This window comes from Triturus cristatus, chromosome 5_1, assembly GCF_964204655.1.
Source record: "Triturus cristatus chromosome 5_1, aTriCri1.1, whole genome shotgun sequence".
NCBI classification, from domain to species: domain Eukaryota; kingdom Metazoa; phylum Chordata; class Amphibia; order Caudata; family Salamandridae; genus Triturus; species Triturus cristatus.
The window spans coordinates 79,803,165-79,827,848 of record NC_140587.1 but is presented as its reverse complement, the minus strand read 5'-3'; the positions used below and the strand labels follow the sequence as shown (position 1 = coordinate 79,827,848).

Sequence of the window (24,684 nt, the reverse complement as noted above, 5' to 3'; positions counted from 1 at the left end):
CTTGGAGTCAGAAGCGCCCCAGCTAGGAGTCAACAGTGCCGGTGTTTTGCATCAGAGGCGTCTGTGCATGGAATCATAAGTGTCTGTGCTTGACATCACAAGTGCCTATGTTTCGCACCACCAATAACTGTGAACCAGAAGTCATCAGTGCCTGTGCTTAAAATCAGAAGTGCGTGTGATTGGAGAAAGAAGTGCCTGTTTGGGCAAAGGAATGTCTGTGTTTTGAATGAGATCACAGGTTACTGTGCTTACAATCAGCAGTGCCCGTGTTTTGAATCAGCAGTGCCTGTGCTTGAAGTCAATAGCGGCTCTGCTGTTTCTCATGCTGGTTATGTGACGCTCAAAGAATTCCATGTGCATGCATTTTATGTCTAGTTACCTATCAGTTGAGGCACCTTATAGGAATTAGTTCAACAAAAGTTTTATACATAAAAAGTAGATAAAAGTTTAGAGTCCACAAATAGATCAGAGATGTTCATTGATTCTCATTTATTAATTTTCTTTCTTGTATTGTCCAAGTATCATTACAACACATAACAGCCGACACGTGTTTCGTCCATCCGGACTTTTTCAAGGCTGTAAACAAATGAATACAGATATACAAATTACAAACCACATAAAAACATATAATATCCATAATTTAATGATTAAAAACACAATGTTAATAATAAAAATACATCTTCCATAAAGCCCAATTTACATACATTTGTATCATATCAATTCATTTTGTCTTGACACTCAATAGACATGGGGGGCTAGTGTCAATAAAAACAATTTTTCTAAATAGAAAAGATATAAGTACAGCAAGTGAAAAGGTTTAGCATTGAAGTGTAGAGAGCCACCACCAGAAACTTCATCCTGATCTTATTGGAGTATAAGCATATTGCAGTATTTAAGCAAATCACTAGTGCTCATAGAGTCATAGCAAAGAACTAACCTCACTGAGAAGCAGAGTATCTCCCTATGTTTATCAATCAGAACTAGGGCCACTCCTTTTCTCACTATTTCAGTCTTACTGTTAGGCAGGTCAATGTCCCATATGGTCTTTTTCTTGTGAGTCGAACAGTTCACATATTCGTGATTGGTTTGTCACGGCCGAATTAGCGCCGTAGTCAGCAGGTAACGAAAACCTGTACATCAAGAAGTGCACGATACGTTTAGAACAAACACACGATCTTTTTCAAACAAATGGCCATAGACTAGGCCCAAACACTACTATTTGAAAAAGTATTAGCTGTCCCAAGTATAGGACCGTTTAGGAGCCAGACTCCCACCTCCTTATAGATATCAGGCTGGGTCCCACCTGTTCCATGCACTAGACAACTGTAAGGCTGCCCGGGGTGGGGGTTGCGCAGCGGCCCGCCCCCTTGAGGGCGGCCGCCTTAGTGCCACAGGAAGGCACAGGGGTGGGAGGTCGTGTCCCTGGGCTTGACCTAGGGAGACCCCAGTCAGGTAGCTCCTTCCGGCGGGGAGGAGCCAAGGGGGGGGGTACATATTCGGTCCCCGCCCCCTCCTCGCCCTCTTGTCCGCTCGTTTGCCTTGCCTGCAGTCGTCGTGCTCCGTCGTGTCGCCCGTCTTCACTTAGGTGAGTCTGCCGGTTACTTCCCTCTCGCCCCGGCCTTGTCCCTGGGCAGTACCAGGAGACAGGGCCCTGTGGTCGGCGTGCCACGGGCGGGGGGGGGGGGCCGTGCTCGGGAAGGAGTTTGTGCGGGGGGCTGGATCGGGTGTGCGTTAATGGAAAATGCTGTGGGTCGCGGGCCAATCGCGGTCAAGTGAGTGCGAGGGGCCAGTGCCCCGGTCCTGTGCCCCGCGTCCTTTCGATCCCCATATCGTGATGTGCACACTCCTGCGGGCGGCCTCGGTCGCGCTCGGGTGTAGGAGCGTCCGATTCCTCTCTTCCCCCCTGGTCGCTCGCGGCCATTATTGTTGGTGTCTTAGATGGGGGGGGAGTGGTGGCGTGGAAAGCGCGTTTGTAATATATTTAAATTTACTCGGGCCAGGCTCCTTTCACCGTTAGTCGGGCTTGGCATTCGCTACGAGTCCAGGACTTGAGCTGGTTACGGACTCAGTAATGGAAAGGGGTCGATGGGGCGGATTCGGACTACGGTCGCCGGCCCACGCTCACCCTCTCCCTCACCCGTTTCCCCCCTCCCCCCTCCCCCCCCCCCCCGTCTTCCCTGCTCCGACAAATGTTGTGGATCGTGGGGCGGGGTGGGGTATCTCACTTGCCATTCGGGTGGCACCCAGTTGCACCCTGGGCTACGAGCCTGGCCCTGAGTCACGGGGCATACAACAGACTGCCCTGGGGACGCAGGGGCCTCGGACGGGGGTTCGCGGGTGCGGGTTTAGGAAGCTGTACGGTAGCTGCGCTTGCGAGCCTGCGAGCTCTCATCAGTTGCCCCGGCGTGCGCTCGAATCACGTCTGGTCCCCCGCCCCTCCTCCCCCCCTAGCCGCCATGTTGGGGGCCCGCGGGGGGGGGGAAAGTGCGTCGCTAGGCGGACGGGATCAGGCCACAGTGGGCACTGCTCGGGGCTCCATGTCTGCCGCCACGGGGCGCGCGTGTGTCTGGGGGACATCCCTTCCTGCGGCGGTCGGTGAAGGGACTTTCGGCCCGTCCATCGAGGCGGACGGGGGGGGCACGCACTTTGCACTCGCTGGCGGTTGAAGGCGCTGTCTTAGTGAGACCGTGTGGTCTAATGGATATGGCGTCTGACTTCGACTCAGAAGATGGAGGGTTCGAGTCCCTTCGTGATCGAGGTCAGGTTTTAAGCAAGTATAAAACGGATATTTTGTGTGTGCGTGTCAGCGGCCTTTTGCGCGGTGTGGCGTGTTGGCACGTCCAGTCCTGTCTGGCCCTGCAAGCTTGGGAACGTTTGCGTGTTGGCCAGCTGAAGGAGACGTCACGGGGTTTCGGGGAGTGGCTTCTGCACACTCCCACAGTTGTTGCTCACTTGGGCCTGTCTATTCTGCCTTTCGCAGCAGTTCTGTGCTCGGCGGGTCAATTAGTCGCAGGGTACTGACGCTGGCAGGATGGCTCAGTAGATTACGGGGGTTACGAACTCTGGCCGTAGAAGGCGTATGTTCGTGCGCCCTCAGCACTACCTCATATGTGTATTTCCTGAGCCCGGGGGTCGCGCCCAGGCGTAGGAAGTGGTCCGTCGGATACCAGGAGCTATAGCTCAATGGTAAGCCTCGTGCCTGTGGTTATAAAGGATCACACAGGACAAGTGTCCGATTCCCGCTAACGCTTTCAAAGTGTCATAAGTTGGCAATTTTAAATTCTGCGGTGCCGCCTCCAGGTCGGGACACCAGGGCTCGCTCTCAGCAGGTAATTTTGGGCAAATCAATTAATCTCTAGGGGCCTGAATGGGTGATGTTAATACGGTGCTATTAAAAGCGGTCCAACTAACCCCTTTTGCCACAGCCTCTCGTCAAATCCTGGTAACGAGCCAAAATGGGGGCATAGGATCATGTTGCTTGGACCCCTGCACAGCCCAGTCCATCTCTTTTGGTGCCGTCCTCCTATATATTCATGGTGCGCGCGGCCCCCGCCCGTTCCTTATCGCACGCTAGCATCTTAACGTGTAGGCTGTGCCTCGTCGCGTGCCGTTGCAGGACATGTAAGTACCGGCAAACTATTGGTACGTCATCTAAAGGTAGCATCTCACACCGTGGTCGTATGATTCCGCAGGGCACTCTCCACGTTCATCCTGGTCACCCGTTCTTCAGTAGCGAAGGGAATGTAGCGTCCGGGGAACTGGGAGATAATCTCAGGCCTGTGTTGAATGCCTTGTATCCAGGATTCTGCGCGCGCATCACCTCCATGCATGCGGGTCTGAGCAGCAGGGAAGTAATATTGTCGTGTCATCCTCTCTTCTCTTCCTCCTAGATCGTGCGAAGGTCGTGCGAAGGTTTTAGGTGTCCAGACGATCACGCTTGCTGCCGGAAAAAGGGTGTAAGTGTGGCTATTGCTGGGGAAGGAAGGGGAGAGTAGGCTCCTGGTTGGCTCGGCCAAGGACAATACCGCCCTGGGGCATGTTTTAACAGCTTTGTTCTTTGCATGCAGGAAATCGGGGACAGCTTTCCGCTCCGAGTTGAAGGTGGTGCGTTCTCTTCCGCGAGAGTAAGTAGGAGCGTGTGTGACGGCGCGGTTGGTTAAGGGGGGGTAGGGGCCGGTCCCAATTGGTATTGGCCAAGGCTTACGTTCATTTCTCTTTCAGGTTAGGACCCAGTCCGAGATGGATAGTGAGGGCACCCCAGCGCTCTTCTCAACGCCGTCCCAGGTCGAGGAGACCCAGCCGGGCAATTCGCAAGACGCACAGTTAGCAGCAATTATTGAGATGGCCAAATCCAAAGGACTGGCCTGGGCTGCAGACCTCCTCAAGGCCAGCTGCCCTGAGGACTCTGGGGTCATCTCTGGGGGCCATACAACGGGACAAGAGTCGAACGAGGAGGCGGGCCCCCCTCGCCCCAAACGAATCCGCAGGGCCACAGTTAGAGACTTCCCGGCTGAACGTACTGCACTCAGGGTCCGCTCGGTGCCCGCCGTCAAGGGCTCCTCCGGGCCTCCGCCCCCGACGTCCCCGGCTGGCCCGCCAACACCGAGCAGTTTAAGCTCTCAGGCCACTAACTTTGCATCCAGGGAGGACCTCGCCAACCTCAATGAGACACTGAAAAATTTCATGGATGAGGTCAGGGCGGGCTTCTCGCGGGCAGCCTCAGCGGTGGGGCGGCCGTCTGCTGACAGTGCGGGAGGGGCTCTCTCCGCTGCAGCCACTGTTTGGGCACCACAAGGGACATGTCGTCACGCCCCCGAGCTGTCCCCGGTGCCGTGCACACCGCCTATTTCCTTGCCCAGAAGTGCAGAACCGGCGGCGGTGGTAGGGCCTGTCTTGTCCGCCAGGCAGGAGAAGGCGGCCCCCGCTGGCCCCCCGGCCCCGGGGCCCATCCCGGCTGGGGGGGGAGCTGCGCCAACCAGCAGGAGGTGAGCCGCTAACCGGGCAGTCTGCTGCCGCCATTGATATCGCCGCCCCCCCCCCCGCCCCGGGGGGCAGCGCGTCCACGCAACTAGCTAGCGCTACAGCTCCACGCTCTCCTCCGCAGGTCCCAGCAAAGAAGGAGTTTACCCATGCCCCGCTCCTGTCTGGCCATAGCTCGCTCATCTGGGAGGTCCCCTTAGCTGTAAAAGAATTCATCTGGAGGCGTGAGTTTTTAGACATCTTTTCACTACTTCTGCTGGGCCAGCATGGGCAAGATGCGCGTAGGCTTGGGGGGAAAGAGGACGACAAGAAGGTCAGGTTCCAGCAGTGGCCGGATAAAACAATAGATAATTGGCTAGCCGCCTTTTCCATCCTTCAATCTGTTATACTTGAAAAATTTCCTGAACAGGGCCAGGCTTTGGTACTGTACCAGAGGCTAATTCACACAGAGGCGCAGAAGTGGGGCGGGGAAGGGTGGCTCAATTATGACATGGAGTTCAGAAAAAAGATGGCCATTTGCCCAGAGATGGAATGGGACCAGAAAGAGGTACAGCTGTGGATGGACCACATGGGGTCTCGGGGATCCAAGAGTCCTGCCTCTCTTCCAAAAGGGTCTGGAGGAGGTGGCGGACAGACAGGGAACTCCCAGTTCAATGCGAAGCAAGCGAGGCAGTCCTTTCGGGGGGGGCGTAGAGGGGGTGGCAGGGGAGGAGGGGCCAAGCGGGTCTCTCCTGGGACTTGCAACCTTTTCAATGCCGGCGCTTGCTCTTGGGGGGTCAAGTGCCGTTTCCAGCACTCATGCAGCAAGTGCGGGGGGCGTCACCCCGCTGCCTCGTGCCAATCCAAACAGGACAAGAAGCCTGCTGACTCCGCCAAACCATCGGCTTGATTCGCCTCCTCTCCTTCCCCCAGCTGCGGCCCCACCCCTCCTTCTCCCTCCTACCGACCTGGTCGCCTGCTCTCCTGCGCCCCCGGCCAGCAAGGGTCCTTCCCCGGTCCTCCTGGACCGCATGCTAGAGCTACTCAGACTGTACCCCCTCTCCGCTGACAGTGCGCTCCTGCTTGAAGGATTCTCGCTGGGCTTCACCATCCCCTATGTAGGTCCCCTGTCCGGCCGCGATGCGGAGAACCTCAGATCTGCCAGGGTCCTCCCACAGGTCTTGAAAGAAAAAGTCCAGAAGGAACTGAGGCTGGGGCGGGTGGCGGGTCCTTTCAGGGAGCCCCCGTTAGACAACTTTGTAGTCTCCCCCCTTGGCTTGGTCCCTAAAAAAGATCCGGGGTCTTTCAGGTTAATTCACCACTTGTCTTACCCTGAGGGGGGCTCAGTAAACCACGGCCTGCAGGAGGGGTCTTGCTCGGTGTCTTATTGTACATTGGATGTTGCACTTGACCTGGTAAGGAGGGCTGGCAAAGGAGCCTGGTTGGCGAAGGCCGACATTGAGTCGGCCTTTCGGTTATTACCAGTGCACCCCAGCAGCCAACACTTGCTGGGTTTCAAGGTGGACGGCATGTACTACTTTGACAAGTGCATGCCCATGGGGTGCGCGGTTTCCTGTGCCTTCTTTGAGGCTTTCAGCTCTTTTCTTCAATGGGCCTTCCAGCACACGTACAGCTTTTCAGGGGTTTCCCATTACTTAGATGACTTCCTTTTCATCGGGAGGGATGGCACTCAGGAATGTAGGGCAGCCCTGGTTGATTTTCAGGCCCTGATGCAGCATTTCGGCGTTCCCTTGGCCCCTAAGAAAACGGAAGGCCCGGCTCAAGTTCTCTCTTTCTTAGGGATCGAGCTGGACACTGTGGCGGGGGAGGCCAGGCTGCCAGCTGACAAGGTGCGGGACCTGAGAGATCAGATTAGCCAAGTGGTAGGGAGGGAGAAGGTTTCCTTGGCTGCCATTCAGAGCCTCCTGGGGAAGCTAAACTTCGCTGCCAGAGTCATCCCCGCGGGTAGGGCATTTGCGCGAAGGTTAGCTAGAGCCACGGCCTCGGTGAGCAGGAAGCACCACATGGTCAAACTGAACAAGGGGATGCGTGAAGACCTAGTCATGTGGGCAGACTTTCTAGTCAACTTTAATGGGGCTGTCATCTGGCGCGACCCCTGGGCCAACAGCCGGGAGCTGGCCCTCTTTTCTGATGCATCTGGCCGGGAAGGGTTCGGAGTGATTTTGGACAAAGAGTGGTGCGCAGAGAGGTGGCCTAACGCCTGGCACAGGAAAAAGGTCACGTCCAAGATCACGGTCCTGGAACTCTTCCCCATTGTGGTTGCTTTTCATCTCTGGCCCAGGGCCCTGGCCGCCAAACGGGTGCTTTTCTGGTCTGACAACCTGGCGGTGGTGCAGGCCATCAACTCCCAGTCTGCTAGCTGCCCCCTAGTCCTGTGTCTACTGCGCGAGCTTGCCAGGGCCTGCCTATTTAACAACGTAGAGTGCAGGGCCAGGCACATTCCAGGGATTTCTAATGTTGCCGCTGACTCTTTGTCTCGTTTCCAGTGGCACCGCTTCCGGGAGGCCTGGCCGAGCGCACGTCAAGAGGGGACCCCTTTCCCGCCGCACTTGTGGCGGCTGCTGAAGTGGGACCACGGATGAGGGAGCTGGGAGAACGGTCGTTAGCCCCCAGAACTGCGAAGCGCTACGGGAGCTGCGTCACCCTCTTTTGTGCAATTACAGGGGGCTGGGAGGAGGATCAGGGGGCTCTGGAACTTAGAGTCCAACAATTCTTGCTGTGGGCCAGAGGAGAGGGAAAAACTCACTCCTGGATATCGGGCCACCTCGCTGCCATCAGCCACCACGCCAGATTGAGGGGGCAGGCGGATCCCACCAAGGCTTTTGTGATCAAGGCAGCTCTGCGAGGGTGGGCGAAACTGGATCCGCGATCACCGGATCCCAGGTCCCCCATTACTTTCTCACTGCTACAAGGAATGTTGGACTGTATGGAAAGGGCCACTCACTCAGGGTACGAAGCAACACTGTTCTCGGCATGTTTTTCCCTGGCCTTCTTTGGTGCCTTCAGGATAGGGGAACTAGTGGCCCGCTCTAAATCAGACCCCTCGGGGGTGGCACTGAACGTAAAGGACGTAGAACTTGAACCGGGGTGCTTGAAAATAGTCATTAGACAGTCCAAAACTGACCAGCTAGGGCGAGGGAGAGTAGTGGTGCTTCATGGCTTGGGGGATGAGAGATATTGCCCGGTAGCTTGTGTCAGAACCTACCTGCTGCTTCGCCCGCGGGGGGCGGGTTACCTGCTAGTGCATCAGGATGGCCTCCCGGTCACTAGATTTCAAGTGGACCACATCCTCAAGGCCTGCCTTAGGCTGTCCGGCCATGAGGTTAGGGGCAAAATATTCAGCAGCCACTCTTTCCGCATAGGTGCGGCCACCACAGCGTTCCTGGCTGGAATGCCTGCAGAAGGTATTATGATGGTGGGGCGCTGGCAGTCGCATTGCTTCAAGCGGTACATCCGGCCCTAAGGGTGGCCGGGGGGGCTGTGGGTCACTTGGGGGGGGCTGTCTGTCGTGACCTCAATCATAGTAGGGCTCCCCTCCCTCGCTGGTTCTTCCTGATTGACGTATACCTTTACTGCAGATGTGCTGAAGTTTGCTTATGTTGTTTTCTCTTTCCGCCCAATAAACATATACTCAAAACCAATTTTCTCTTTATTAGGTATGAAGGTGTGGGTAATTGGTCACTCAATTATTGCAAGACTGGCACAGTGGGCGGCGGCAAGAGAGTGGCAGAATGGCTTTGCCAACACGGACATCACGTGGTTGGGTTTCCCAGGCTTGCGCTGGTGCGACTTGTTACGGAAAGTTAAGCAGAGACTCCGGGGAGGGTGGCTCCCGCCCAACCTTTTGGTGGTTCACCTGGGGGGGAATGACCTCACATCACTAGGAAGGAGAGCTCTACTACAAGACATGAGGGAAACTTTCAGCAAGTTGAGCGTGTTGTTGGGGCCGTGTGAGCTGTGGTGGTCTGAGATGACTCCACGTACTATTTGGCATGGTGCTCGCTCAGGCGATGCCATCGAGGTATCTAGAAGAAAGGTTAACAGCGCTATGCGCAAGTTCACGGAGCAAAGAGGCTTTGGTTTCATCAGGCACGGCCTTCTGCATGCCAAATCAACGGGATGTCTCAAAGGCGATGGGGTTCACCTCTCGGATTTAGGCATGGAGTTGTTTTTACTGGATCTAGGGGAAGCTCTGACAGCTGCGGGTTGCTATTAATAGGGGTCCTGGTGGGGGGCCCTGGTAGTGACGGTGGCCACTCCCAAGGCTGTGGAGGAGTTACAGGGCGATCCAGGGTCTGCACATACCAAGGGGTATAGCATGCAGCAGCACCGTGTGGTGCTAAGCCAGGATACCCAGGGATCTTTTAGCGTGTCCACTGGAAGACCTACGGCGCCCCGCTAACCGACAGGCGGTTGTGGGTCTGAGCAACCGGGGGCTGCCATGTATGCTCCGCCCACCCATCACGGGGGGGCGTGGTGAAGCATGTGGACTGGAGGTCCACGGATGGGAGGGGTGGACCCTCCCAACATTTGGTGGTCACCAATTGGCGTTGCCATGGTGACTCTAGGCTTATCAGACGGGCAGGCGGCATGGGGCTGGCCTGCCCTGGGATCGCCCGTAAGATAACCCACCGTGTTTGCATATTTATTATGCTAATAAACCTGCAGCAATATTTCTCCACTTACATTCAGTGTCATGTGTTTTATTATGATTATGTACTGATGTATGCTATGATAACGGTTGCCGATATTGGCACTATGTAAGGCTGCCCGGGGTGGGGGTTGCGCAGCGGCCCGCCCCCTTGAGGGCGGCCGCCTTAGTGCCACAGGAAGGCACAGGGGTGGGAGGTCGTGTCCCTGGGCTTGACCTAGGGAGACCCCAGTCAGGTAGCTCCTTCCGGCGGGGAGGAGCCAAGGGGGGGGGTACATATTCGGTCCCCGCCCCCTCCTCGCCCTCTTGTCCGCTCGTTTGCCTTGCCCGCCCATCCGCTTACCCGGCATCAGGAGGGACAAGAAGGGGGGGGAAGGTTTTTTCTAACAACTTTCACTTTTGTGTTGCAGGAGGAGTTACAGGGCGATCCAGGGTCTGCACATACCAAGGGGTATAGCATGCAGCAGCACCGTGTGGTGCTAAGCCAGGATACCCAGGGATCTTTTAGCGTGTCCACTGGAAGACCTACGGCGCCCCGCTAACCGACAGGCGGTTGTGGGTCTGAGCAACCGGGGGCTGCCATGTATGCTCCGCCCACCCATCACGGGGGGGCGTGGTGAAGCATGTGGACTGGAGGTCCACGGATGGGAGGGGTGGACCCTCCCAACATTTGGTGGTCACCAATTGGCGTTGCCATGGTGACTCTAGGCTTATCAGACGGGCAGGCGGCATGGGGCTGGCCTGCCCTGGGATCGCCCGTAAGATAACCCACCGTGTTTGCATATTTATTATGCTAATAAACCTGCAGCAATATTTCTCCACTTACATTCAGTGTCATGTGTTTTATTATGATTATGTACTGATGTATGCTATGATAACGGTTGCCGATATTGGCACTATAACCCTGAATAGAATTAAGCCACGGGTGAATCGTCTCTATCAATTTGTGCACAATATAGTCAAAAGTTCTTACCTTCCCTATTATGTGGTTGGATGTAAATCCCATGGGTCCTTTTTCTATGTCTCAACGGGGACCCCTGTCCCAAACAGTAATAGTACGAAAACACTTATTATTATAGCCGTCCCAGCATTAGATTTGTTAGAAGTACCCCCGATAGGGTTGACTTCAACCGAGTGTTGTCAAGCAGGTCATGATAAACCTAAATATAATTAAAATAAAGCTATTGTAACCCATGGGTCTAATGTATTATGAACAGCAAATGAACAGTACCCTTAATATCCATAGGTTGCCATTCTATTCCCATAGTGGGACAAAACATGGGATTAGTTGCATGGTAACATTTCTGATTTTACCAATCCTTGTTTGATAATACTGTTATTTGGACACACTGAAAATCAACCCCAACCGGCAACGGTAAACTGGAGAGAACCGATTGTAAATTATCATCACGTAACTAAAGACATCTAGATCGACCCTAATTGGAAATTATTTTTATTTGTTTGTATACTCGACATTACCTTCAAAAATGTACATAACCTTGTGTTGCTAGGATAACCAAACCGTATGCTAGTCTAGTGCCTAAAATTAAAAATTCCCATCATAGCTGTCCGCGGAACCTGACACTCTCCCTATATTCTAAAATAAAGATTCTATTGCCTTCATTAAAGTATTAACATCATACCTGTCCACGGAACCTGTCACCGCGTCTCGACTTCTTCAGATTGCACCGACACCTAATTTAACTTTAGTCCTTTTACCTTTATTTGAAAAATAAACGGCGCGTCAACGTGGAAGAACGGAAAAAGAAAGCGGACTGTGACAAACATTACTTGATATTCAAGCTCGCGCCATTTTGCAACAGTCTCGGAGTGTTTGTCGAAAGAAAACAACAGCAGTGAACGATTGTTTCACTCGTTTAGAATCAATTCCATATCATTAGGAAGAAATGCATAACGGAGAACAGTTGAAGAGTTAGTCACCAGAAATATTAACTCTGTGCAAACAAACCCGTAATCACAGCCACGGGGGCAGACACTGCCAAATGCACCCATGTATTAGTAGGGTTAGGATCACCTATACTCCCCTAGTCCCAACATGACAGGATAGTAAACATAGCCACCACGTATATCTGAACGGAAGGTAATTTTAGCGTATTAATAAATAGGATACTAAGAAGCATAATCAGGGTGTGTGGACCAGCTTAAGTGTGTACAGAAAGCGCTGGTTATTTATACATGTACATTTAGACCTAATAACACAACCCACTACAAGGTATAATCCCTCATTTTTACATATTGTATATTCCTTATATTGCTCCTCTAATGTTCCTCCCATATTGAAACGATAGATACCCTGTTATGTTAACCACTAATTCACTTATCTACAAGAAAGTGTACAGTTCCCTATCGATGTTCAACCCTAGATCTATGGCTCTTAATCTAATAAGCCATTTACTCTCCAACTTTCTTAACATAAGGGTATGGTTGCCACCTCGCTTGGATGTTTTTAGACTTTCAATACCATGGAACTGAATGTTGATTTTACCTTCCATCGTGTGTGATTGATTATAGTATACTGCCAAAGGATAGTCCCCATTCCTATTTCTGATGGCTCGGACATGCTCCTGAATACGTTCCTTCAAAGGCCGTATGGTGCTGCCTATATAAATTTTACCGCAGCAGCATTCAATACAGTACACAACATACTTGGAATTACACGTCATGAAATCCTGGATTCTATATGTTTTTAAAGTGTTATATTTAAAGAGAGCTGTATTAGTTCAAATAGACATGGGTAACTAAGGTTAAAAGAACCAACCTTTTAATCAATACACAACACAAACAAAAAAAGCAAAAGGAGGAACGGGGTAGGAGACCAGCATTAGTAGTCCCATACAGTGCGGCCACACCAGACCTTTTCCGCATACTTAACAAACACTGGCATATCCTTAAGATGGATAGTACCATAAAAGAGAATATTTCCCATAAGGCCACCATTATTCATAGCAGGGGAAAGACGCTAAAACAGACTCTTTGCCATAGTTACCTTAAACCAATAACCACCACTACTTGGTTACCAATACCGCCTAGTGGTTTCCATAGATGTGGACAGTGTAGTATTTGTCATTTAGCCAAAAACAAAGTAGCTCTCTTTAAATATAACACTTTAAAAACATATAGAATCCAGGATTTCATGACGTGTAATTCCAAGTATGTTGTGTACTGTATTGAATGCTGCTGCGGTAAAATTTATATAGGCAGCACCATACGGCCTTTGAAGGAACGTATTCAGGAGCATGTCCGAGCCATCAGAAATAGGAATGGGGACTATCCTTTGGCAGTACACTATAATCAATCACACGCGATGGAAGGTAAAATCAACATTCAGTTCCATGGTATTGAAAGTCTAAAAACATCCAAGCGAGGTGGCAACCATACCCTTATGTTAAGAAAGTTGGAGAGTAAATGGCTTATTAGATTAAGAGCCATAGATCTAGGGTTGAACATCGATAGGGAACTGTACACTTTCTTGTAGATAAGTGAATTAGTGGTTAACATAACAGGGTATCTATCGTTTCAATATGGGAGGAACATTAGAGGAGCAATATAAGGAATATACAATATGTAAAAATGAGGGATTATACCTTGTAGTGGGTTGTGTTATTAGGTCTAAATGTACATGTATAAATAACCAGCGCTTTCTGTACACACTTAAGCTGGTCCACACACCCTGATTATGCTTCTTAGTATCCTATTTATTAATACGCTAAAATTACCTTCCGTTCAGATATACGTGGTGGCTATGTTTACTATCCTGTCATGTTGGGACTAGGGGAGTATAGGTGATCCTAACCCTACTAATACATGGGTGCATTTGGCAGTGTCTGCCCCCGTGGCTGTGATTACGGGTTTGTTTGCACAGAGTTAATATTTCTGGTGACTAACTCTTCAACTGTTCTCCGTTATGCATTTCTTCCTAATGATATGGAATTGATTCTAAACGAGTGAAACAATCGTTCACTGCTGTTGTTTTCTTTCGACAAACACTCCGAGACTGTTGCAAAATGGCGCGAGCTTGAATATCAAGTAATGTTTGTCACAGTCCGCTTTCTTTTTCCGTTCTTCCACTTTGACGCGCCGTTTATTTTTCAAATAAAGGTAAAAGGACTAAAGTTAAATTAGGTGTCGGTGCAATCTGAAGAAGTCGAGACGCGGTGACAGGTTCCGTGGACAGGTATGATGTTAATACTTTAATGAAGGCAATAGAATCTTTATTTTAGAATATAGGGAGAGTGTCAGGTTCCGCGGACAGCTATGATGGGAATTTTTAATTTTAGGCACTAGACTAGCATACGGTTTGGTTATCCTAGCAACACAAGGTTATGTACATTTTTGAAGGTAATGTCGAGTATACAAACAAATAAAAATAATTTCCAATTAGGGTCGATCTAGATGTCTTTAGTTACGTGATGATAATTTACAATCGGTTCTCTCCAGTTTACCGTTGCCGGTTGGGGTTGATTTTCAGTGTGTCCAAATAACAGTATTATCAAACAAGGATTGGTAAAATCAGAAATGTTACCATGCAACTAATCCCATGTTTTGTCCCACTATGGGAATAGAATGGCAACCTATGGATATTAAGGGTACTGTTCATTTGCTGTTCATAATACATTAGACCCATGGGTTACAATAGCTTTATTTTAATTATATTTAGGTTTATCATGACCTGCTTGACAACACTCGGTTGAAGTCAACCCTATTGGGGGTACTTCTAACAAATCTAATGCTGGGACGGCTATAATAATAAGTGTGTTCGTACTATTACTGTTTGGGACAGGGGTCCCCGTTGAGACATAGAAAAAGGACCCATGGGATTTACATCCAACCACATAATAGGGAAGGTAAGAACTTTTGACTATATTGTGCACAAATTGATAGAGACGATTCACCCGTGGCTTAATTCTATTCAGGGTTAGTTGTCTAGTGCATGGAACAGGTGGGACCCAGCCTGATATCTATAAGGAGGTGGGAGTCTGGCTCCTAAACGGTCCTATACTTGGGACAGCTAATACTTTTTCAAATAGTAGTGTTTGGGCCTAGTCTATGGCCATTTGTTTGAAAAAGATCGTCTGTTTGTTCTAAGCGTATCGTGTACTTCTTGATGTACAGGTTTTCATTACCTGCTGACTACGGCGCTAATTCGGCCGTGACAAACCAATCACGAATATGTGAACTGTTCGACTCACAAGAAAAAGACCATATGGGACATTGACCTGCCTAACAGTAAGACTGAAATAGTGAGAAAAGGAGTGGCCCTAGTTCTGATTGATAAACATAGGGAGATACTCTGCTTCTCAGTGAGGTTAGTTCTTTGCTATGACTCTATGAGCACTAGTGATTTGCTTAAATACTGCAATATGCTTATACTCCAATAAGATCAGGGTGAAGTTTCTGGTGGTGGCTCTCTACACTTCAATGCTAAACCTTTTCACTTGCTGTACTTATATCTTTTCTATTTAGAAAAATTGGTTTTATTGACACTAGCCCCCCATGTCTATTGAGTGTCAAGACAAAATGAATTGATATGATACAAATGTATGTAAATTGGGCTTTATGGAAGATGTATTTTTATTATTAACATTGTGTTTTTAATCATTAAATTATGGATATTATATGTTTTTATGTGGTTTGTAATTTGTATATCTGTATTCATTTGTTTACAGCCTTGAAAAAGTCCGGATGGACGAAACACGTGTCGGCTGTTATGTGTTGTAATGATACTTGGACAATACAAGAAAGAAAAATAATAAATGAGAATCAATGAACATCTCTGATCTATTTGTGGACTCTAAACTTTTATCTACTTTTGATGTATAAAACTTTTGTTGAACTAATTCCTATAATGTGCCTCAACTGATGGGTAACTAGTGTAGTGACCTTAGTGGGATATCCTTCGGGTTTTTCGACGGGTCCAGTTTCCCTCCTAAAAGCAGAGGGGGGATTCTGGTTAGAGAGCACTATAGGTTTAACAGGAGAGAAAACCTTCAGATAACTGATGTAAAGTCAAAACAAGAAACGAGTAATGTGGATGTGCATGTAAATTCTGGCAGACTGTTACTTAGGTTCATGTGTGTTAAGAAAAAAAATGCATTTTATGTCTACTGTTTGAAGTTCTAGAACTGCTGAACTGCAGTTTGTGATACTGGCTTCTTCTAGCTGGTTGTACAGTGCCGCTCCCAATAAAGTCTTCAAAATTCACCTACCTGGCTTATTTTAATCTATACAAGTGGCGACGAGCGGAGAAGACTATTCCGGCTACTTCAGATCGTGCGGCACAGGTGAGTTGTTGTCTTCCGGACCGAGGTTGTTAATTTTCGGAGTTTCTGTGCTCTTACAGAACTACGGAGCTTCACTGGAATTTCTTCTTGTTATCCCAGGCGGTAAGTGTTAAGACACGTTCTAGCAAAATTTGCTGATGCTTCAATGTAGAAAAGCTTTCACGCTACGTGCGTTTCCCATTTGTGTCATCACGCCGGCGGCCACATTGGATTGGCCTGTCTAAACAACCCATTTCCTACACCGGGCGCGATGCAATCAGGCTGCCTAAACTCGTTTCTTACACCGGGCAAGATTCAAGGCTGTTGATATCTATGGTGATAGGCACACCTAAACAAATTTTTTTCTACACTCAGGTAGGATTCGAGCCTGTTGATATCTACGGAGACAGGCACACCTTGATACTCTATACCTTAAGTTTTCTGTCATTGTGTTGGTCATATTGGAGTCTACAGACCTAGTAGTATATTGGAGAAAGACTAAAACTTCCGTGGGTGACAATTTTTGTTTGTGAGACCCATTTTACCTTTTAAGCACATTTTTGAATATACAACAAGTTTAAGCATGCATACATTTTATCTCTTGGTGCTTTTTACTGTTTTTCTTTTTATACAGCTTTTTTCCACATTTTATTATTCGTTACGCCTTCTGCCCATTCTAAGTATTGATGGAGAAAGAATGTCGGCTGAAAGAAAGAAAACATTTTTTTTGCATTGTTTGGGATCGGAAGGTCAAGTGGTATAGAGAACCTTGCCCCCTGTTAGATCTGGTGATGATCACAACATTTATGATGAGGCAATATTGGGAATAGAGAACTGTTTTAAGCCCACTACTAGTGCCACACTTAGCAGGTTCAAGTTTTATACCAGAGCTCAAGAGGAAGGAGAGAGCTTTGATGAGTTTCTTACAGCTTGGCGCGCATTGTCCATAAATTGCAACTTTGTTCTGATCACAGATGAATGATCAGGGACCAAGTTACAGAGCATGTCAGAAGTGAAAAGGTGCAAGAACAGTTGTGGATAATGGGCGACCCTCATTTAGAAGCTGCGATTAGTATGGTGAAAGCCTTAGAGCAGTCGGAAAAATGGATAAAATCTCTGAACAAGAGTTTTCATTGTTTCAGGTGTGGCAATCCTGGACATTTAGCATCTTTTCCACGTTGTCCGGCCATTGGGAAAGAGTGCAGTAAGTGTGGGTGGTTGGGACATTTTAAAAAAATGTGTAAGGGTGTAAAAAAAAAAGCACTTCTGTAAATTCTTTCAAGGGAAAAGTCTCATGTGTTTCTGGAGATCCACGTGATGACACGCAGTGCAGTGTGGAGGCAGGTATAGTTGTTTCCATTTGTGGTTTTCCTCATGATTCTGTGGCACAAGATCTGGTCGGTCCCCCTAAATGTTTTGTGCATAAATTGGATACAGAGCTTAAGCTAATGACGGATTCTGGTTTGCCTTGGACCATCATTACTAGAGAATATTGTGTTCACTGTTTTGGGGATTTAGTAAACTTAGATACTCTCATAGAATCTGACATTATTGCTGAGGGTTTTGATGGATTCAAAATTGACATTATAGGCTTTAAAGGACTAGACATCGATTTAAAAAAACAGAACGGCTCTAATTTAGTTGCATGTAGCTATTGAAGGTGTGAATGTGTTGGGTTGGCGTGATCAGGCCAAGCTCTGCATAATTTTAAATCCCAGAAGTAAGGAACCTGTGTCTACCATTTTCTCTCTTTCACACACTGACCCTTGCTCAACATCCTGCTTTCAGTTGGGTCTTAGGAGAATTGCAACATGGATGAACCAAAACCACCTGAAACTTAATGGTGATAAAACCGAGGTCCTAATCCTAGGTAAGGAGAAAGATCTATGGGGCCCGCTTCATTGGCCTGCTGAGATGGGTGCCCTCCTGCGGCCTTCCAGCCATGTCCGAAACTTGGGCGTGTATATTGATGATTCTTTGACCATGCATCATCAAGCTGCTAAGGTCACAGCCGTGTGTTTCACCATCCTAAAATGGCTTAGGAAGATCATCTGGATGTTGCCAAATGCCACCCAATAAAAGGTGGTCCATGCCCTCATCACCTCACGTTTGGACTATGGAAATGTCCTTTTTCTAGTCGCAAATAAGGCTGTGACCCGCAGACTACAGCTGGTACAGAACTCTGCAGCAAGACTACTGTGCAGGGTTCCCAGGGCCACTCCCATTTCTGGCTATCTCCGAGACCTACACTGGCTCAGGGCCAAAAACCGCATAAAATTCAAAGCCCTGAGCTATATGTTTAAGATCAAAACGGGGTCAGCACCACAATATCTGCAATCTCTTGTTTGCCCATATTTTCCCACTCGTCATTTTCGATCTACAACTCTTGAAAAATTCACGGTGCCCAGGTTCAAACGCATGAGGATGGGTGGAAGATCCTTTTCGCATCTTGGCCCGAACCTCTGGAATACTCTTCCTCTCGCTATCCGCAAAGAAACTATTTATACTAGCTTCCGCAGATCCCTGAAGACCTGGTTATTTAACCAGTAATCGCATCTCACCACCTCCATTTTTGCACCCAGCCCGTCCAGGCGTCGGGAAACTATTTTTGGGTAGCTGTTGCGCCCTACAAATTCAATTAATAAATAAATATATACCATTGACGAGTGTTCCTATAGGGCTGATTTACCCAAAATTTATCCCACTGTTTTTTTGGAGGACCATGGGAAATTGGTTGGTTTCAGTCATAAGATCAGAATCAAAGAAGGATCGGTGTCTGTCAAGCAAAAGCTTAGAGGAGTTGCTAATATCGTGAGAGAAGAGTTAAAAAACATGTTGGAGGAAATTATTCAAGTAGGTATTATTGAGGAGATAGAGTCATCAGAGTGGGTTTCTCCCATTGTTTTAGCCCTTAATACAGATAGAAGTCTGAGACTTTGTGTAGACTTGAGGGCATTGAATGCAAATTTAGTCGTTGATTGCCATCCTCTACCCAACATCAATGAAAGGGTATGTATGTTGGAAGGAGCACGTGTTTTCTCCACATTGGATCTCCGTTTAGCATACTACCAAATTGAATTGACAGAAGATTCTAGGAAATTCACTGCCTTCATAACACCACATGGGTTGTTTCAATTCAAACGGATGCCCTTTGGTTTAGCCTCGGCGGCATCCGTATTTCAAAGGGTAATGTATCACATATTTAAGGATGTAAGTGATTTCGTCAAGTGTTTTCAGGACGATATACCTATTTTTTCAAAGATAAATTTAGTCATGTCAAAAAAGTGTGCAAAAGGTTGGAGAAATATGGTTTGACACTCAAGGCAGGGAAGTGCAACTTTTTTGTGTGAATCTGTGGACTATCTTGGACATACACTATCAGGCAATGGTGTTGTGCCTAAAAAAATCCTTGATAGACGCTATCGTCAGGGCACAATCACCTGATAATAAAGAAAAGATGCTCTCATTTGCAGGATTATTTGAATATTATAGTAAATTTATACAAAATGTTGCCACAAAATGGAACGACTTAGGGAGTTGACAAGGAAATCCACAGAGTTTGTTTTGTCAGAGACACAGGAATCAGCTTTCCAGCAGATTAAGAGAGAAATTGTGTGTGCTCCCACCCTAAAATCCTTTTGTTTGAACAAAATGTGTGTTATTACTGTGGATGCAAGTTTGTATGTGTCAGGGTTTGAAGGCCAGGGCGCCTACGAGGTTCCGATTACCATTCAGGCGGAACTACAAGTCCCAGCAACCCCAGATGAGGGGAGGGGCTAATGACTTTATAGACACGAACAACGCGTCAGGGCGTTGTTCGTGATTCTGGAACCTGGGAGCAGCAGAGGGCGTTCACACTGCTGCGGCTCGACTTTCCACTCTTCCGACGTAGGAGGAGAGACTCGTGTAACCATTGCTGAAGCCTGCTGTGGGTTATCGGCAGGCATTCACAGGACGCTTTTTCGGAGCATTCCGGTTAAAATTGGGACTCGCTGAAAGGCGTCGGTTGAAGCCAAGGAGACGGGGATTTCGTATCAGGGCAACCGCGTTGCCGGAGAAGTCAGCCGTCAGTGGCAGGTAAGCCGTGGAGGTTCGCACGGCGGCCAAAACATTGCAGGAGGCAAGACTTCCGTTTTGATAAAGTTTATGTTATAGCTTTGATACTCGTTAGTGGCCATCTGGCAGCCATGTGGGTGGAGCCGGCCAATCACTTTCTTTTGTTGGGCTGAGGTCCGGAGCCCCTGGAAAGAAGTGGAAACTGGGTCCGACCTTGGAGGATCCGAGACCAATTGGTGGGAGAGAGAAGCCCTGACTGAAAGGGTTCTTTAAGCTACTTTTCGTTGCATTTTTGGGTTCCCGAGTACAAAGAGTGTGGGGAGGAGTAGTTTGGTACGTATGGGGACGAAGGAGTGTGAACTGGTTATAGGAATGAATCATTAGGGTGTTCTGTGTTAAACTGTTTGCCTTTTCTGTTTCCAGTATATAGAATTGCCCTGCCATCTCAGAGAGAAGACTGGTCCGGCCAGAGGGACTACGTCAGAGAGATACTTGGCAGGTGGGAGGAATAACTAGTGAGACCTTATGAGAGTAGGTAGCCTGTGAGCGTTTATTAATTGCATGTCTTTGTTTTGCAGGTGTCCCTTCCCACGCAGCTCCTACCCTATCCTTCCCCTCGCCTGATCACCTCAACACTCTGGAGCTTCTTGAATCAGAGTTTGGGGAGGTCGGGAGGGGGGCCCCTTTGAGCATCACCCAGATCCTGAGGAGAATCGGGAAGCCGTGACAGTATGGGTTAGGTAGTGTATTGAGTCAGAGGAGGGGTAAGGAAGAGTGGTGTGTGGCATGTGCATCCAGGACTCTCTCAGAAACCGAGAGAAGGTATGCTGTAATTTAAAAAAAACATTTGGCCTGTATTTGGGCCATTGAACGCTTTCGGAACTATGTTTGGGGTAGTAGATTACTGCATAGGACCAATCATAAGCGCCTTGTAGGAATTTCATCTCCAGGAAGGGGGTAGAATTCCGCCACGCGCATTGCAAGAATACAACTTTAAGGTAGAGTATGTACCGGGTAAGAGAAATGTTACTGCTAGGGGGGCGGAGCTTGCAAGCCACAAAGATGGCCGCTTGAGCGAATCGCTCAGTACCGCCACCGCATTATCCAACAAATGTCCAGAGTCTGTCCAATGCTACACACCTGCTATTAACTGCCCCTGGTGTCGGAGGGTCGCGAGCGCCTAACAAACCGCATCCGACTCCTGTACTCCCACGCACGGCAGAGTGGACAGACGTGGCCTGCTGAGGCCCAGCCAGCAGCTCTCAGCCCCAGCCTGTAGTGAATGTGAAGGGGCGGACTTGCCCCTCTGCAGCCGCGACATGCCTGACTGCACAAAACAAAGATGCGGTAACGAAGATCCGCACTCAGCGTGAGCTGAATCAAGAGAGCCTGACGCCACTGGAAGGGTCTACATCGGGTGGTCTCGGGGGCACCAGACACTGACACCAGGCTGAACCAGCAACGCACCCCCGTGGGACTCAGCTGTGATGCCTAAGCCCGGTCCTGCCTGGCTGGTAGTCCAGCACAGGACGACATCGAAGGGGCCCTACCTGCTGGCAGCGGCCTCCCATGCGGCACACAAGCACAGAGACCGGAGCATTCCGGCAACCAGCGGTGCAGTGAGTACACTGAAGTGCGGGGAGCCGCGGGCTATGATTGGCTGATACACTGGACACCTTGTCTGCATATGAGTGCGGTAACTTGCTTGGGACACGCTGGGGCGCCTGCCGTGCTGTGGGGATCCACACCTTTGGGACCTTTGACTGACCGGGAGTGAGTCAGATGCCTACAAGAGTTTTGGGCTCGATTCCCGGGTTATGAACTAATAGTCTCCACCTATGCGGACGGCACTCTCCTATATGTTAGAAACTCTGAATGTAACCTCTCTTCGGTGTTGCGCAAAGTGGTGCATTTCGGTGCAGTATCTGGTCTGCGAGTTAATTGTCCGAAGTCTATCAAATTTCCACTAACACCGGCCACCACGCAGTTCGAACTGGACTACCCGTTACAATGGTATAAAGGTGCATACTGACTCAGAGGTTGTGTTCAGAGAAAACTATGGAGTAGCTATCAGTAAATTAGAGGACGACGTGGACTGCTGGATTAAACTGCCTCTATCTTTGCTGGGCAGAGTTTCCATTATGAAAATGGTGGTACTGCCTTGTTTTTTATTCCTGTTCTCGAATATCCCTAGTTCTTCCATGCTCATTCTTTCGCCGACTCACAACGCTGATGGTTAGGTTAGCTTGGGCGGGAAAGCAGGCACGAGTCAAATGGCAGGTTCTTACTCTACCGTACTGTATGGGTGGGCTGGGCGCGCCTGACTTTGAGCTATATTACAGGGCTGCGCAGATCGCGCATGCTTATTTTTGGATGCACGGTTCTCCGGACATCCCTGTAACATTCCTGATTGCGGTGTGTCGTCTTTATTGCCACTTTGTAGTATTGAGTCTCATGTCTGTTTGTAGAAAAATTTACTAAATCTCTTTAAAAAAAAAAGAGCAACGTTACTGCTGATTGTCTCTCAAGGTTACCTTGTTCCGATGGCAGTGGTGATCACGATGAGCAGGACATTGAAATGGTTGCATCTGTCAAGGATTTATGTCCACAGAATTTTTGGGGGTGTCAAGTTGAATGGAAGAGAGATATGAGTAATGATGTTTTTATGCCAGTTGATTATGAAGTATTTGAGAGACGGTTGGCCCAAAGAGAAACGTGCCACTTCGGGGATGGGCCCATATTGTCAAGTTTCTAATGAGATTGAAGAGGAGGGTGACTTACTGTTTAAGGGAGGCTAGATCATTCCACCAGTAGCTTTGCAAAATAGAATTTTACAACTTGCTCATGAGGGACATTTAGGAATGTCTTCTATGAAACGCTAACTTTTGGTGGCCTGGTCTCGATAAAAAGGTGGACAGAACGGTGAGGCAGTACAGTGAGTGCATAAACCGTGCCAAAATGCTAAGGGTGTTTTTTGCCCCTCTCAAGCCTGTGACTTGGCCCGAGTCTCCCTGGCAAAAAGTGGCATTAGACATTTCTGGCCCCTACAAATGCCTGCCATCTGATGCCCGTTTTGCCCTAGTTTTAGTAGATTATCACTCAAAATGACCGGAAGTTAAGTTTGTGGCCAATGCTACTTCTCAAGTTATTATTACATTTTTTAAGGAAATTTGTGCTAGAGAAGGATGCCCTGAAGTGTTGATAGTGGACAATGATGTGCAACTCACTTCACAGGAGATGAAGGATTTTTTCTGTAAATGTGGTATCAAACATGTCACCACTGCACTCTACGAGCCTAGGGAGAATGGTCAAGTTGAACGGTTCAACTGTGTACTTAAGGAAGGTATTGAGATTTCAAATAAGTCTACAGAATCTTGGAGGGATGTGTTGAGGAGACAATTGTGGATGCACTGCATCACTCCTCACTGGCAGTATGTATTCAGCAGTGCCTCGAGTCAGCATTGGCAGTATGTAGTCAGCTGTACCTGGTTGGATTCAGCATTGGCAGTATGTAGTCAGCAGTGCCTTGTTGAATTCATCATTGGCAGTATGTAGTCAGCAGTGCTCGGATTCAGCATTGGCAGAATGTAGTCAGCAGTGCCTGTACATGGAGTCAGCATTGACAGTATGTAGTCAGCAGTGCTTGGTTGGAGTCAGCATTAACAGTATGTACTCAGCAGTGCCTGATTGGATTCAGCATTGGCAGTATGTAGTCAGCAGTGCCTGGTTGGAGTCAGCATTAGCAGTAGGTACTCAGCAGTGCCTGGTTGGATTCTGCATTGGCAGTATGTAGTCAGCAGTGCCTCGAGTCAGCATTGGCAGTATGTAGTCAGCAGTGCCTGGAGTCAGCATTGGCAGTATGTAGTCAGCAGTGCCTCGAGTCAGCATTGGCAGTATGTAGTCAGCAGTACCTGGTTGGATTCAGCATTGGCTGTATTTAGTCAGCAGTGCCTTGTTGGATTCAGCATTGGCAGTATGTAGTCAGCAGTGCCAGTACATGGAGTCAGCATTGGCAGTATGTAGTCAGCAGTGCCTGGTTGGAGTCAGCATTAGCAGTATGTACTCAGCAGTGCCTGGTTTAAGTCAGCATTTGCAGTATGTAGTCAGCAGTGCCTGGTTGGATTCTGCATTTGCAGTATGTAGTCAGCAGTGCTTGTGCCCGTAGTCAGGAGCCCCTGGGCTTGGAGATATCATCATCTGTAATGAGTCTGGGGTGATTTTGGTTGGAGTCAGGGTTGTCTTTAAATAAGGCAGCAGTGCCTGTACTTGAGCGAGTGATGCCTATGTTTGGAATCAGGATTGCCTGTAATTCAGTTAGCAGTGCCTATGCATGGAGTGAGTATTAAGTGTAACTGATTAATCAGTGCCTGTGTTATGAGAAATTATTTTTTATAATTGAGTGAGTAGTGAATGTGATTGAGTCACCAATTCCTGTGTCTGGAGTCAACAGTGCTTTGCTTGCAGTCCGCGTGCCTGGAAGCAAGAGTTGCTGTTACAGGAGGCAGTTGTTCAAGTGTTTTGAATCAGCAGTGCCTGTGCTTGGACTTCGCAGAGTCTGTGGCTGGAATTAGGATTGTGTGCGCTGGAATCAGAGGTGCTTGGAGTGAGGGATGGCTTGCTTGAAGTCAGCAGTGCCTCCGCTTGGATTGAGGACGGCTTCTGATTGGGGTCTGCATTATCTGTGATTGAGTGAGCAGTGCCTGTTTGTGAAGTATG

At 48.7% G+C, this 24,684-nt stretch overlaps 2 long non-coding RNA genes across 4 annotated transcripts in view; one reads left to right on the top strand and one right to left on the bottom strand.

Annotated features, from left to right (window-relative positions):
- The window catches only part of LOC146830245 (uncharacterized), a 188,107-nt gene that overhangs the window by 21,645 nt on the left and 141,778 nt on the right, over positions 1-24,684 (top strand). The window contains exons 2-4 of one of the 3 annotated variants that reach the window (XR_014961397.1): positions 3,891-3,956; positions 4,068-4,124; positions 15,319-15,757. The exons of 1 other annotated variant lie outside the window; for it this stretch is intronic. This is a non-coding gene — a long non-coding RNA (uncharacterized LOC146830245). Of the gene's footprint in view, positions 1-3,890; positions 3,957-4,067; positions 4,125-13,764; positions 13,827-14,309; positions 14,497-15,318; positions 15,758-24,684 lie in introns of those variants that run through there. One more of the 3 variants, XR_014961399.1, reaches the window with a different exon arrangement.
- LOC146830247 (uncharacterized) lies at positions 466-11,381 on the bottom strand. The gene is made up of 3 exons (XR_014961400.1): positions 11,275-11,381; positions 10,605-10,791; positions 466-576 (listed from the first exon to the last, which is right to left on the bottom strand). It is a non-coding gene; the product is annotated as an uncharacterized LOC146830247 (long non-coding RNA).